We start from the raw sequence: 16094 nt of genomic DNA, 5'->3' as shown, positions 1-16094 counted from the left end.
ACCTGCGGGAATCCCCGCAACGCGTCCGAGTGTTTTACGTGTGTACGGACCAAGCAGAAGTCCGGCTTCGCTGTGCGTAATTGTGGCGTGGCGCGGACCTGGACCGGCCGGTGCTTAAGTGAGCTGCACGGGCTTTTCACACAGCCTTGGGGGCACAAGTGCCCATAGTTCGGCCGTGTTCAGCTGTCTGTTTCCCGGCTGGTTTGCGTGCGGCGCGTCTTGGCGTTTCGCGTTCGACGGAGAGTCCGCCTGTGTGGACTCTTGTGGACCTGGGCGGGCCTGTGTTTTAGTGAGGACCGCGGGCTTTTCACCATGGTCTGGGGGCATCAGGGCCGAGAGTTCGGCTGGGTTCTTGTGTCTATTTACCTGCGGGAATCCCCGCGACGCATACACGTGATACCCACTCCACTCAGTGCCATGACTGAACACCGGCACAAAAATAAATAAAAATAATAATTGAACACCGGCCCTCGCGGCCCAAAAGTCAGACCGGCCCACCGGGAATTGTCCCGGTCCTCCCGATTAGCCACTCCGGGCCTGACATCAGCCCAAAGGCAGCCCTGCACACTTTTCATTCAGACAAACTAATGCGGCTGCCACAGTTGTTAGATTTCATCAATGAGACCAACATTAAACTTATAAAAAGAATTTAACCAGCTCGTTTTTCTCCCCCGGGATGACGACAGAGGTTGGCCCTGGGCGATCAGATCAGTAGACCGGCGCTGCCGCCGCTGTGACAGCCGTTGCCCTGGTCACCGGTCGCGGCTCCCACAGACTCTGCACTGGATTAAACTGTGACTTTCTCGCATGAAAAATATTAAAACTGTGACGTGTTAACAGCGCTAAAGCCAGAATTAAAACAGCTTTTAGCAGCTTTACTGCTATCGCTGTCGATTGCCGCGAACTAGCGATAGCGATGCTCATAGGCGTAATTTATGGGGGGGATGGGTGGGTTGCAACCCACCCAATAATCCAAACCAGCCACCACAACCCACCCAATATGATATCACAATTATTGATATTGAATGTTCAGCATTATAATCACAACAGTGTGGTAGATTTTCTCAATTTACCAGTAAAAAATAGTGACGTTTGTCTGTGCCCCCTCCCGCTCTGAGATTTGGTTTCGCCCACCTTGCCGGACCTGCGCTTCTCTACTGTCTCTCCCGGTCTCTCCCGGTCTCTCCCCGCATCAGCGGTGGTATGAAGAAAGCACGCGAAAAAAAGCAAAAGAATAAAAGTATCTTCCCAACAGGAGGTAGCTACTGCTAGGGCTCCAGTGCCACCACTCACGGTTGCCCCCCCCCCAGCCGGCGAGTTCGACAGTGCGTGCGCGTATAGCCCCGTTCACATACGTCGTTACTCGCCCGTCACTCGCTTTCTCGCTGAATTCTACTCGCTGGCAAAAAAAACTCACTGCCGCCGGCGGCGACTTCAAGCGACAACTCTCTGTGGAACTCTCTGTTGACGGCAACTGTCGATCATCTCTATTCTACATTGTGATTGGTACTCGCTTCACTCGCATCGCAGAAAGTTAAAATTATTTTATCTCCGATCGACCACATCACATCGCCTGTCCTGGCCACATTCCGCTAGAACACATTCACATTCATTGACAGTTGTCTCTCAGAGATGGGCGAGTGACGACGTATGTGAACGAGGCTTCAGTCAAAACCAAAACACCAAGGAAGGCTGAGGAATAGTCACCCACTTTTATTATTATTATTATTATTATTATTATTATTATTATTATTATCATTATTAATAATAATAATAAACGAATTGTGTTTTAGTCATTTTTGTTCTCATCTTTTCTTGAATGCTTAAACTCCTCAACCCCATTTAGTATGTCAACATTTGTATCAGTACCAGCAGTTTGTAAGAAATTGGTCAGTAATTGATATGTCATATTTTGTTTCTCAGAATTCACCAAATTGATGCATTAAAATGAAATTATTCAAAATTTTCTCCCGGGGGGGCATGCCCCCGGACCCCCCTAGAGGATCGCAATCCCCCAACCATAGTCTCCAAAGATCCTGTGGGAAACACTACAAACCCATTTGTAATCGGGACAAAATACTTAAAGTTAGAGACAATTAAGGACCATGAGTCCTAACAAGAACACTTGCACGCACTTTAATGTGTATTTTGTACACGTTCAAGACCCATTTTTATGCATTTTCTGAGTCGGTCAACTTTATTTTAGGCACAAACTATATATCTGGGCTGGTAAACCCAAACCTGCCGCAGTGGCTGGTGGCCAAAGAATATATATATATATATATACACACACCTGCTTCACAGGTGGAAATCTCAACCACCCCAATGTTCAACTCAAAGTTACGCCCTTGGTGATGCTAATTTCTGAGGTATTATACGTTAGCATTAAGCTAGCAGACTTTATGCTTAGTGATACTGGCTGTGTGTGTTTTGAATGTTGTTTCAAACTATAATGTGGGTTTACTCTCAAAGTGCACCAGATTAATTAATTTAGATTGCAAATGTTCAGAATTTTCTTCTCCCCAATGCATAAAAAAATTTCAGGCACAGGATTTTTTCCTGCTTCAAGCCCTGAACCAATCAGAGACTTGGAGAAGCTCAATTCTGATTGGCTGTTTCGTCTCCAATCACAACGCTTCCATAACACACCGAATGAGTGGGATTTTACATCTCCAGGGAGAACATTTTGAATAATTTCATTTTAATGCATCAATTTGGTGAATTCTGAGAACCAAAATATGACATATCAATTACTGACCAATTTCTTACAAACTGCTGGTGCTGATACAAATGTTGACATACTTAATGGGGTTGAGGAGTTTAAGCATCCAAGAAAACAACAAAAATGACTAAAACACAGTGCTGAGCCTTTATACTATTAGTTTATCATGACTATTATTAATAATAATATAAGTGGGTGACTATTCCTCAGCCTTCCTTGGTGTTTTGGTTTTGACTGAAGCCTCGTTCACATACGTCGCCACTCGCCCATCTCTGAGCGACAGCTGTCAATGAATGTGAATGTGTTCTAGCGGAAGTGGTCAGGACAGGCGATGCGATGTGGGCGGGGACGGAGATAAAATAATGTAACTCTCTGCGATGCGAGTGAAGCGAGTACCAATCAGAATGTAGAATAGAGATGATTGACAGTTGACGTCAACAGAGAGTTCCAGAGAGTTGCTGCTTGAACTAGCCGCCGACACTTGCTCAGTGTTGTGTTGTCTTATTGGCTACCCGCCAATGTGGCAGCGAGATTGACAGTTTCACCCGCCAATCACAAAAGCTACCCGCATTTGGCGTGTGGGCGGGTGCCAGTTTCATGCCCTGGCCACGAATGATGAAACATTATCGGTGTAAATGTCCTGTTTCTTTTCTGGCGCCTTATTAGGGCTGCACGATTCTGGAAAAAATGTGAATCACAATTTTTTTGCTTAGAATTGAGATCACGATTCTTTTGCACGATTTTTTTCCACAAAATGTTTATTGCACTGATGAACTTTAACAAAACAAAAAAACGTGTGTTGCTTTGGCAGAGGCATAGTAGTAGTTCTATCATTGGAAGATAAGTAATTTTTACAAAAGTAAAAAAAAAAAAAATTCTCTGTGGACACCTACCTAATACGTGTCCACAAAGGCGATTTTAAACGCGAGTGGACGCGCCGCTTCCCAGTATTGCACGCTTGGTGGGCGGCCACTGAGGATGATTGACAGGCGCTCTCCTTCATACAATCACGCGCACACTTCATGGCTGCACCTGATTGGACGATCGCTTTCACAGCTGTCCCGTCTGCTCCGGAGTTCACGCAGACCAACATGGCGGCTCGTTTGGAAACGTTCTCTTATTTTACGAAAATAGTTCACCGAAAGGTGTTTCTGAAAACATTTTAAGCGAGAAATAAGCTATGCAGTTGCTGAATCTGTCTTTATTTTAGAACAACAACATTCAGTTTAGAAGATTTTCGCGAGCGTTCCCGAGGCGGTGAGTCGAGCCCGGCGCAATGAATGGGACGCGGGGAAACACCGCTGCCTGTTGACACGTACCTTCTTTCCAAACACTCAACTGCAGGCGGCTTCCTCCACTGAATCACGTGTTATAAAGATGCTTTACCATAGGTTGAGGGAGGAGGCAGCGGCAGTGCTGCGTTTGGGGGCGCTTCAAAAATGTGGCGCTTTGTGATGCAGTTCAAGATATAAAATGCTTCAGAATCGCTGTGTGTAGAAATGAGATCACGTGTATGTGTGAATCGAGATCGCGATTTTTTTAACGATTTTTTGTGCAGCCCTACGCCTTATTATTTTGAAAAAGGGAACAACCAAGTTGTTTGTTTATTATTTTATTTCTCATCGATATTAAAATATCACCTGTTCAAACCACTCCTCTTTTTGAGTCATTCACCTAACTCCTACCGAACCTAGGGATGTGAGTATCCATTAATCAGGGTTAAAGGTGCTACACATATTAGCGGACATCATCTTGGATGCCAACAGTCAACAATAAACTGAGGCTATTGAATGACAATATTTTAATTTTTATTGCATATGATATGATTTTGTGAGGAAGGGGCGGGACTAAATAAGCTTTTTGCTTCCTCCTGTTCCCTCTCGAATATATTTTGTTTTTTTCCGGCTGAGACTGTTTATTTGTGTTGTGCTTCTGACATTTAGTTACTTTAAATTTTATGGTTATTTGTTGTTGTTGTTGTTTGCGATAAAAACCAAATAATAAAACAGTCACCCCAAAATACACACACAAGCAAAACTGATAATATAGCAGGCTAGAAATTACCAAACATACATAAGAGACAGAGAGAGATATTTAAAAGTTGAAAAATTAAGAAATGTCCGTATGTATGTGTTGACAATTACGTTCAATTAGCGGCCCGCGGGCCAAATCCGGCCCGCAAGAGCAAAGTGTCCGGCCCGTGCGGACCCAGTGACTAACTAATAACCTGCCATAAGGTGAAATAAAGAGTCGGTAAAGTTGAAAATATATTCACAGATTCGGGATCAATAAATCTGAAGAGAAACGTTTTCAAACACAAAAGATGCCTCTTTCCCACCGTAATATCATAGACTACGAGCTACAAGGACCAAAACCCAGATTTTTTACATAAATAAGCTGTCCTCCGGTCTGGACGGAGAACATTGATCTCTATGTGCAGCCGGGCGAGTGCGCAGGGACCGTCTGCAAATTACAAGACAACAGCAAGACGCTGCAAACAAAAATCATAGACTCCACTATTATACAATATTGTTTTCCTCTTGTGCACCACTTGCTGTAGTGCTGTTGTTTTTTGTTGTTGATCAAAATATTCTCCAGGGGCATTCAAATAAATAAATCGTTGATATTGGACTTATTTTATTTCAAGTGTACATTTTATCTGTCCCTCAACACAGGCTATGACTACTACTACTATCTGCTACTACAACCAACTACCACTGGTAGTACTAATCATTACAATCATAATACTTCAAATAATAGCAGCAACAATAATAACATTTGCACATAAAACAATGTTTAGTGGTCCAATGAAAAAAATAACAGACAATTTGGCCCTCGACATGGCAACCTGGACATAATTTGGCCCTCAGTGAAAACTAATTGGGGAACCCTGTCGTAGGCCTTCATGAAGTCCAAACATCGAATCTCTGCAGAGTGGTGAGAGCGGTTGAGAGACAGAGTTAAATGGCGGAAGATGAGAGTGACGTTGTGGCTAGCTTGATAGCATCGCCTTTTTCAAGGCGGCCTTTCACAGAAAAACTTCAAATAATAGAAAACGGAAGACCAACTCCAGAACTGGAATTAAAAGAAAAGGTTAAGAAAGTGGAAAGGCATTTCAAGACCTAAAATTATCAGCGATGTCCGTGGATGACGGGCTGTAAGAAAACAAACAGGCTGTACTGCTGGAGTTGCTTACTTTTAACAACTGACAAGTCATCCACCTGGGTCAGCGGCAGATTTGTCAGCCTTACAAATCTGACAAAGTCAGCCCACCGACATCAAGATTCTGCGGCACACCTGCAAACTTTTGGGGACACAAGAGTTGATCTTCAGCTAGTTGAGCAGCGCCGTAATCATACTACGGCCCACAACAACAAGGTCAGGCAGAACAGAGAGATCCTGAAACGTCTCATCAATGTCGTCACATTTCTTGGAAAGCAAGAGCTGGCATTTCGAGGACATGATGAGAGTAAAGATTCCGAAAACAAGGGGAACTACTTGGAGTTTTTGACGGAGTATGACAGCCCTCTGCGCTGTCATCTGGATTCGGCCACTGTTTTCATCGGCACCTCCAGCAAAATTCAGAATGACCTGATTCAATCGGTGGCAGATGTAATGACCGAAGCAATGAGGGAGGAGGTGAGGAACACGCCTTTTGTCTCCGTTATGGTAGACGAGACAACTGACGTCAGTAACACTGCTCAGATGTCATATGTCCTGCGTTACACCACTGACGGTGGTGTCAAGGAGCGCTTTTTCCAGTTTGGTGATGTCAGTGGTGATAAGCGCGCAGAAGCCATAGCTCGTCAAGTTTTGGACTTTCTGGAGGACTGTGCCTGCCCTGCACCAATAAGGTAATTGCCCAGTGTTACGATGGAGCTGCAGTCATGGCCTCTGGACTGAATGGGGTCCAAGCTAAAGTCAAAGAAAAAATACCACAAGCTCTCTTCGTTCACTGTTATGCGCACTCTCTGAACCTCGTCATGTCTCAAAGTGCTGCCAAAATCAAAGAGTGCAAAGTGTTTTTCTCCCACCTAAGTGGCCTCGCAGCCTTTTTCACAAGGTCAGCCAAACGCACGAAACTCCTGGATGAAATATGCCAGTGAAGCCTGCCTAGAGTGACTCCAACACGGTGGAACTTTTCATCACGTTTGGTTTGCACTGTGTATGAGCAGAGAGAAGAACTCTTGGAGCTCTTTGAATTCATTGTTGACAACCACAATGATTTTGATGATGATGCTGTACACAGCGCTGATGGATACACTGCACTAGTGTTGTCACGATACCAACATTTTGGTACCGGTACCAACATGTGTTTCGGTACTTTTCGATACTTTTTCAAATAAAAAGTGAATGTAAAAAATGTCATTACTGACTTTATTTTAATAGAAAATCTTAGAACAATAACATATTAATCAGCAAATAAAATAAAATACCACAAAGACAAGCTTTTCTAATGCACACAATTTTAAAAATGTGAAAATATAAATACAATAATGTAATATAAAATACAATAATATAAATAAACCAGCTCTATTTTTTTTCTTCCAGAGCTACTTTTGTTTTTTTCATGAGTTTAAATGACCTGTCGTTCCCTGAGCTCAGTGTGCAGGGCCCTCATTTATAAAGCTTGCGTACGCACAAAACGGGGCTGGAAACATGCGCACGCCACTTTCCACGCAAATGTTGTGATCTATAAAAACCAAACTTGACGGGAAAGTGTGCGTACTCGTAAGCAAACTCTGAGGCATGCGTACCGGTACGCACATTCTGGAGACTGGAAGGGAATCAGCAGTAAACGTGAGAAGAACTATATATTTTTGATGACTCGCACACATTTAATTACACTCCATATCATACGTTAGATCTGCGTTATCATGATGAACTCCAGCAATGTTTTTGACGCTTTTAATGAGTGATAGTTTTTTTCATATTAACACCTTCTTTTAAAATCTGACTTGTATCTTAAATCAAAATAATTTTGAAATATTGAATCAGCGCTGTCACCGCAGGAGGAGGAGACGGCCCAAATGCATGTAATACAGTATACAATAAATACCTTCCATTAGATCACTGTAGAACACAGCGGGAATAACTAAATATTCTCCTTATTTATGTACATATATCATCAACGCACATACATACAGCCATTAAGCCATCGCATAATTGTTACACTTATCCTCGTTTTTAAACCACCAGAGCGCAGAGGAAATGCGCTATAATGAGTGGCACGCTCGTGCGCGCTCAGTCGTGGAGTGTGGAGAGCGCAAATTTATCGATGACCCCGAGCCACGTCCCACTGACCGACTGGAGGGTTATCAACAGGGCGCAAGAATCCGTGAGGATGTTATGCGTTTGTAATATAAAGAAGACAACAATCAATGTTCATTGTAAACGTATTCTTCTATTAATCACAGTGCGCGTTTGCCGTAGCGCATCTGCAACGTTGTTGATGGCGGTGATTGTGTCAAGCTGAAGTTGCAAGACGGCATTAGTGAGCACCCGACCGCTTGATGTGCCATGCGCCCCGGGGTGCGCTGCTGCTTTGCGCCGGACCCGGACGCTGTGCCGAGGGCCCGTCACCGTCACCCTCCTCACATCACCCTCCTCACCGTCACTCTCCTCTACGCCACACGCTGCAGACTCTGGAAGGACAGAAACTATTTAACGTTTTGTTATATATACAATAAAAGTTTAAAATCTGTTCACCCTTATCCCTCTGGTCTCAGTCGCGTCTGTGTCTCCCTCCTTTTCGGACACGATCCCCGTCAACGTCACATCAAAATCAAACTTCCTCAAATACTCTAGCTATACATTAAATCTATGTTAGGAGCGGAAAGATGTCATTTACCTTCAGATCACCGTCCGCTCCGTCCCACTGACGCCGTTGACAGCAGCAGCGATGTGTTGCCACTCGCACTGCGTCTTTTTATTCGTGATCCCACTGCTGTGGCCACTAAATTAAATTATTGTCCGGGCCTCCACCTCCCCAACAAGTGTCTCTTTCTCCGTTTCTGAAAAGTAACGTTTCTTCGCTATTTTTCTGACCTGTCGCCGTGATTCACCACACGGAAACGATTGCATGCCGGCTCATTAACATAGTAAAATGTGGGCGTGTACAGGGCGGGATTCAGGTACGCACACTTGTAGGTGATCCTGTGATTTATAAAGGGAACATTGCGTACAGCTTGCGTGCGCACAGTTTTATAAATCAGATTTTTTTTTGGCGCACGCAAACTTTGGCTTTTTGGCGTACGTACACTTTTAGTAAGGATCCTACGCACAGTTTTATAAATGAGGGCCCAGGTCTGGGTGCTTGTCCTTTAAGTCGGAGGTGTTTCCGCCGTTAGCTAGCATGTTTTTAAACATCGTTTACACAGTGGTGCATCGGCGTTAACTGCCTCGCTTTGCGCATTTGTTTTTAGCTAAAGTACGGCTATATCGCACTTCACGGCGCTGGTTTGTCCACAAGTTGCGGCGTGGTGACGGGTGCAGCAGCCATTCTCCTCTCCGTACTCCTCTCTCTCTCTCTCTCTCTCTCTCTCTCTCTCTCTCCAACGTCTCTCTCTCTCCAAGCTTTGCTCCGTTTGTTGCTCCAGTCCAGGCTGCTTGCTAACTTGCTAACTGTTTCCTCCGGCTTGCTTGCTTTTTCCTTTTATCTCCCCAAGCTGCGGCTCGCTCCTCGTCCTCTCAGCTGTAGTTACAACGCGGTGACGAGTTCGCCGCGCTGTTGCGGGCGCTGCCGGCGGCGCTGCAAGTACCGGTCCCGTCCAAATGCTATATAGTACCGTTTTAAATGCCTCAGTACCCCGGTACCAAATTAGTACCGGTATACCGTGCAACCCTACACTGCACTGCTGACGGGCTTCGAGTTCTGCTTTCTCCTCGCCACATTCAACTCCGTGTTCGCCTACTCCGACGTGCTCTTTGGGATCTTGCAGAATAAGGAGTATGACATGCAGTTCTGTTTGTCCAGCATCGAGGACTTTTGCAGCACCACAGAGAGAGAAAAGGCCACATTTGACTCCATCTATGAGGACACTGTGCGCGAAGTCGGGGTTCCCAGCGGGCGCAGGGCACGGAGAGTTGGAGATGTGCGCTACATGGCAAACTTCGAGGCAAGGAGCCCACCAGACCTGCTGCACTTTCTGACTCTTAAAGAGCTGACTGAGAGCATGCCGCAGCTGTATCGCCTCACCTGCCTGGTGCTGACCATCCCCATGTCCACCTCCTCCGTGGAGCGGTCTTTCTCGGCTCTGAAGCGCATCAAGACGCACGCCAGGAACAGTACTGGACAGGATCGCCTGGGAGCTTTGGCACTGATGTCCATAGAGAAAGGACTTCTTTTGGAGAAAGGAGAAACTTTATGACGCCGCCATCGCCCACTTCACAAAGAAAGGTCTTTGAAAAAGCAAAAAATGAAAACCTTGGTGGCTTTTTAAATCTCAAAATGCCAAATACCATAGAAGCATATCACACTCTTAGATATTACATTTACATTTAGGTCATTTAGCAGACGCTTTTGTCCAAAGTGACTTACAATAAGTAAGAATAAGATATGCTGGAATGCTGATAAGATATGCTGATCATGTCATGTCTATAATCATGTAACTATTTGATAATCATGTAATCATCCTCTTGATCGTGTTAACTTATTCACATTGTATTACTTAATATGCATTTTTATAATCTTGTTTAGGATAAATGATTTCAGGTAATTTTTTTTTATTTTTTTTTTACAAACACTGTACTGTTGTGCTTGATTTTATGTGGACCCCAGGAAGAATAGTCTGCATCATTATGTAGACTAATGGGGATCCAAAGAATACAATAAACAATAAACAATACACATTTAGCAGATAAGAGCCAACAGTTTCATTTTTTAGTTTGACTACCTTATAAAATTCACCTTCACATGGTATAAAACTAAAAGTTCACACAATCTGTCAGTAGCTGTTTGATACAGAAAGAAGTTTATTATTTATTATTTACATTTTTAAAAACACTGTAATAAACATGGTGGATGGTGTTAAACAGAACGTCCTGCCTCCACAGACTCCACAGGAACACTATCATAAACATCATCAACAATCATCAACTAATCATGTGACAGGAAGTCATCCTACCTTAGACAAGAGCACAGCGATGTGGTCTCTCCTTTCCTCCAGTGAGCTGGCGATCCAGCGGAGGACGGCCTCATACACAGTCCTCTCGTCTCTCACTCTGAGGTCGTCTCTGTTCAGGATGGCGCTGAGTTGCTGCACAGAGAGCTGCGGGAACTCTTCAGTGAAAACGAGCTCCTCAAAGTGGTCGACGATTAAGCTGTAGGCCTGGCGGTGCAGTTCGGGGCAGAAGCAGACGGTGGTGAACTGGAAGATGCCGATGCAGTTCTCTGGGCAGAGCTGGCTCTCCAGGAAGTCGCAGCACTTTTGAACGACGCCCTTCACATTAAACTGATCGGCTGCTAGAAGCAGCTCCTGAACGTTGTCCTCCGTCACTGAAACGGAGCCGGTGTATGCAAAGTCGATGAGGAGCTGCATCATGTCAGGAGTCAGGCCGGGGATGTTGAAGACGTTCCTCTCTGAAGAAGACCAGCGTTGGAAGAGAGCTCTGTGGGTCAGGATGAAAACACAAAGAAGAAGAACGAGAAACTGACATCAGCTGTTCCTTCTTTGCTTCACACTAATAACTAGGATAAGAATATAGTGGGGCACTTTTCAAAACAGGAGCAGAGTGTAATATGACTGATATCAAGGATCCTCCCAGTTTACTTTAGCTTTAAACCACATCACTGACAAACCCAACACGCTGAATGACACACATGAAACCTATTGAATAAATGACATCTGGAATGGAAATAGTGAATTATATGCATTTTGTAACAGATGTGTAACTTTTCTGAATGAACTACATTCTAAAATCTGCTTTAAAGTACAGTAGTATGGAACTGAGAGACCAGCAGCTCAAATTCTACTTCACATTTTTAAAAAACAACAAAACAATAACACGTTTGGCAAACATCATGAATCCAACTTGAGTTGAGTCTACAACCGATGTACAAACTTCACATGTTGGAAGTTGATATGAGATGAATGGAAACAAGAAACCTCATTTGAGATGATCAAGTCATTATATTTATAAAATTGGCAGGAAACAAATATCAATACTATTTACAGGGGATTCGAGTCTAAATACAAAGTACAAAATAAGGAGGCTAAGCTAGAAAAGGGTATCGAGGAGGAAACACAACAAGGCTGACTTAACAAAGTAACAAACAAGCAAAAGGATCTAGAAACAAAGTAGCAACAGAACAAACCGTCAGTAGGAGTCGTGAACGAGATAACAAGGGAACAAGAACACTGGTTGATATGACGGGACATAACGAACTGGCACAGGACAAGGGGAGACGCTGACAACATATACACACGAGGTAATGGGAAACAGGTGAAACAATCAGGGAGAGGGCGGGACATCACAGACAGCGGAAACAGGGGCAGGAAGTAAAAATGCCTGAAACGAGAGGGAACACAGTTACTTCAAAATAAAAGACGAGACGACAATGAAGACGGGACAAAAAATGGTAACTTAACCGACAGACGCGGATCATGACAGATTGCAGCAAAATCTTCGTTCTAGTTGTACTGGACCGTAGTGCTGCGTTTGATACAGTAGACCACGGCATACTAGGCATTCTGGAAACATGGGTGGGGCTATCTGGCACAGTCCTAAACTGGTTTGACTTGACAGAGACTACATTGTATCTATTGTTAACCATGTATCTGAGTGAACAAAAATGACATGTGGAGCTCCACAGGGGTCAATCCTTGGGCCTTGTTCAATCACTACATGCTGCCAATAGATCAAATTATGCAGAAGCACAATATTACGCTGACGATACACAGACCTCTATAGCTTTATTAACTGGTAATTATGACCCACTAGACTCAATTTTTACCTGCACTTAACACATTAATGACTGGATGTGTCACACCTTGAATCTCTAACTGGAGACTAAAGACCAAGTCAGAAATCTTGGTATAGTTCTACATTCTGACCTTGACTTCAACAAACACATCAAGAATGTTCAAATAACTGTCTGCTATCACCTTAAAAATATTGCAAGAATTAAGTAATGATGTCCCAGCACGACCTTGAGAAACTTCTTCATGCATTTATTTGTAGTAGACTCGACCACTGTAATGGTATCTTTACAGGTCTCCTGAAAAAATCTATTCGACCACTGCAGTTAATCCAGAATGCTGGTATCAGGGTGTTATGAACCCGGCGGACCCCTCAGGTCTTCCACTGCTGGTTTGCTTTAAGGAATCTAGTTTTTACTGTGTTATTTATCTGTTAATATTTTCTTACCATTTTGATGTATTTCCACTGTTCTCACTCCTCCTTTTTTAATCTTGTGGACTTCTTGTCTGTATTTCTGTTACACTTTCATGGTAAATAGTTTTACCTTTACTGTATTCTTTTTTGTTCTGTGAAGGCCTTTGATTGCCCTTGTGTGTGATTGGTGCCATATATCATATCCAAAAGATTATGTTGCCATGGTGATGAATAGACTCTGATCCCTGGTTACTTCCTGGTGTCTTAGATCTGCTACACATCGTCCTGTCGTCTCTCCTACATGTGAACAGTTTGGTAAGTGACAGTTTTTGATATTTCAAACATACAAGAATGTGACAATGTTCAGTCTTTACTGCAGTAAATGTACTGAAGCTGTAAAATATAGCTTTCACCTGAATGCATCAGTAAGAATAATCTAAGCATATCATGTATTATAGTACAACACTGTGTACTTTTACTGTGGATACTTTAAGTACAATTAGCTGATTAAAAAGCACAACTTTTGTATTTTTACTGTGAAATACAGTAAATAAAAATATACTACAGAATTACATGTCGCCTAATAAACTGTAAAGACAAAACAAGATTGTAAAAAATAACTATTACCATACAAATTCAACATATGTGATTCAAATTCAGTTTTTATTGCAATAACAGAAGTTGAAGAATTCTAATTCAACTATAGATTATTAAAACTCGTTTCTATGTCGCATAATTCGGCCCAAAGTCCACCACCAACTTGACATAATAAACTGAGTAGCTAATCATGAGTGTTGATGAATGACCAATGAAGATAATAGTTGCATGGTAGTCCTCAATAAGGTCCTCGGCTCTCGTCCCCATGTTACTCGTAGTCCACCTCTCTTCATGTTGATTGGGTGACATGGATCTGTTAGTTCAAAGACAAAGTAAAAAATGTCTTCTTGTTAACAACGGTGAAAAAGACAGTAACTACCCACATTCAGAGTTCTACCTCCCTGGGTCAAAATGTGTCAAACCTGTATGTTATTATTAATAACTTGAGGGTTCATTATCTCAAAGTTTACATTTGGAACAATGTAACTTCCTGACCGGAGTTCGAGCTAATCCGATAACAAAAGAAACAAACAAAAACACATGGACATGGTCTAACTCCCTACGACAGGACGACAACGGTGTTTAACGACAACAGGGATTCATCCCTACGGCTTCATGTTGGACATTAACGTCTGAGCTATTTACAATGTGAATAAAATGTTAGCATTGAAGCTAAAGTTATCTATGAAGAAAAGCTCAAAGATTAACACAAGGACTAAATGCGTATTTGAGTCAGTTGAAATTGTTTAACTGGAGCGGTAACTTTGTGTGTCGCTGTGTCCTGAAAGCCTTTGAGATTCTCCTGCTGTCGTCTGGACGCTGTACAACTCAAACGGGACCAAAACATTATTGGTCTCACCGTTAACTACCGTTCATAGTTTTCATGAAATGAGGTCCCATTGGAGACACAGGAAGGGGCGGGACTTTGCCTCTCTGTTGTCAGTGTTGCCGTAGTGACAGTGTACGTCTCTGCCAGCAGGTGGAGACTCTGCTATGAATCAGTGTGAGGACCGAGAGGACGGAGTCCTTCCCTCTAAAACCACCCGGGATGGGGGACATGACAGCCAGACCAAAGCTCAGAGGTGAGACTAGGATCTCGAAGTGTCCAGGACTCAGATCACTCCACCATCATGGTTCTCACTCAACAACATAAACATACATAATATTAACTAGATCGCTTTATTGAGTTTAAAACTGAACCTTGTTATTATCTGACTGTCCTGAGGTGAAGAATCAGGTCTTGGTCCAGACCTTTGTAGTCCATGTAGGGGATGATCTGAATCTAGTGTCGACTGTTGAATCCATTTGTTTTCACTTTGGTGAACAATCACTGAGACCAGAAGCTTTAATTGCCTTCAATACGGTTAGTTGTCTGAGAAGAAGAAGCAGTAAAGTTTGATGAGTCAAATAAATATTCAGATTAAATATTAACCTGACACACACCTGGACCTGACGCTGTAACCTGCTGACACTTCAGCTGATCAGCTTCAAATATTGATATGATAGGAATGAAAGTTTAACTGGGAAATTCAGATCTTTTCTCTGTTGGACCACAAAAACACAGTGTCGATCAACAATAACTCACAACAGCATGATGGAATCTTCCACCTGAGTGGTTTGTAATTTACACACATGAAACATTTGCTGAATGAATAATGTGATGGTCTGAACTGCCAAACATCTCCCACAATGCAACTTGCCCCTCACACTACTTAGTTTGACAGCAGGATCGTTTTATGTTTATTTGCACCACTCATGACATTGCAGATAGGAAGGGGGTTTCCTCCATATCGTGACCTATGTATCATGATAATATTGTATTGGGATAATATCATAGTAAAATTATTTCTTAAATTGTATTTATTGCATCAGGATGCAGCAGCACAGACCAGACTCCCCTGGACCTGGACCAAGACCTGGACCCAGCTGTGTATCCATAAAGAGTGACTGGTCTATGCCTAACATGATTAACTTTAAAGGTGACCAAGCTGCTGATGGAAGGTAAGAACTGAACCTGAACTCTCATTAGAGGATGAATCAGGTCTAGACCAGCACCTTAATCAATAACTCAGAGTCCACCAGCCCTGAATCCTGCAACCCGTTCTGTCTTCTGAGCCACGATGAGTGACAGACAGTCTCTTGTTTCCCTGAAGCTCGAACAGAAAGGACCAATTAAATCCTTTTTTACTGGGATTAAACTACAGAATATGAAATAAACAATCTGTTGGGGATGTAGCAGGAGCAGATTTGGTTATCAACAGCTAATTATTAATATCAATATGATTATCGATATTAATAACTATATTTAATATATTATCATGATATAATCATGAATAAACGGGGCACCACCCTGGGATCAGGGAAAAGATAACCTAAAACTGTATTCAGTCTCAATATAAAAGGTCTTATACTCACATGCCAAGGATCGTGATCATTGGCA

The 16094-nt window shown here is 42.9% G+C and overlaps 1 pseudogene across 1 annotated transcript in view; it reads left to right on the top strand.

Annotated features, from left to right (window-relative positions):
* Nucleotides 1-16094, top strand: part of LOC311030190 — a 163494-nt pseudogene that overhangs the window by 75885 nt on the left and 71515 nt on the right. The gene's annotated exons all lie outside the window — the stretch shown is intronic.

The sequence above is a fragment of the Eutrigla gurnardus genome (genome assembly GCF_963514095.1).
Source record: "Eutrigla gurnardus genome assembly, chromosome: 19".
Taxonomy (NCBI): Eukaryota; Metazoa; Chordata; class Actinopteri; order Perciformes; family Triglidae; genus Eutrigla; species Eutrigla gurnardus.
This window is presented reverse-complemented; position numbering and strand designations above follow the sequence as displayed.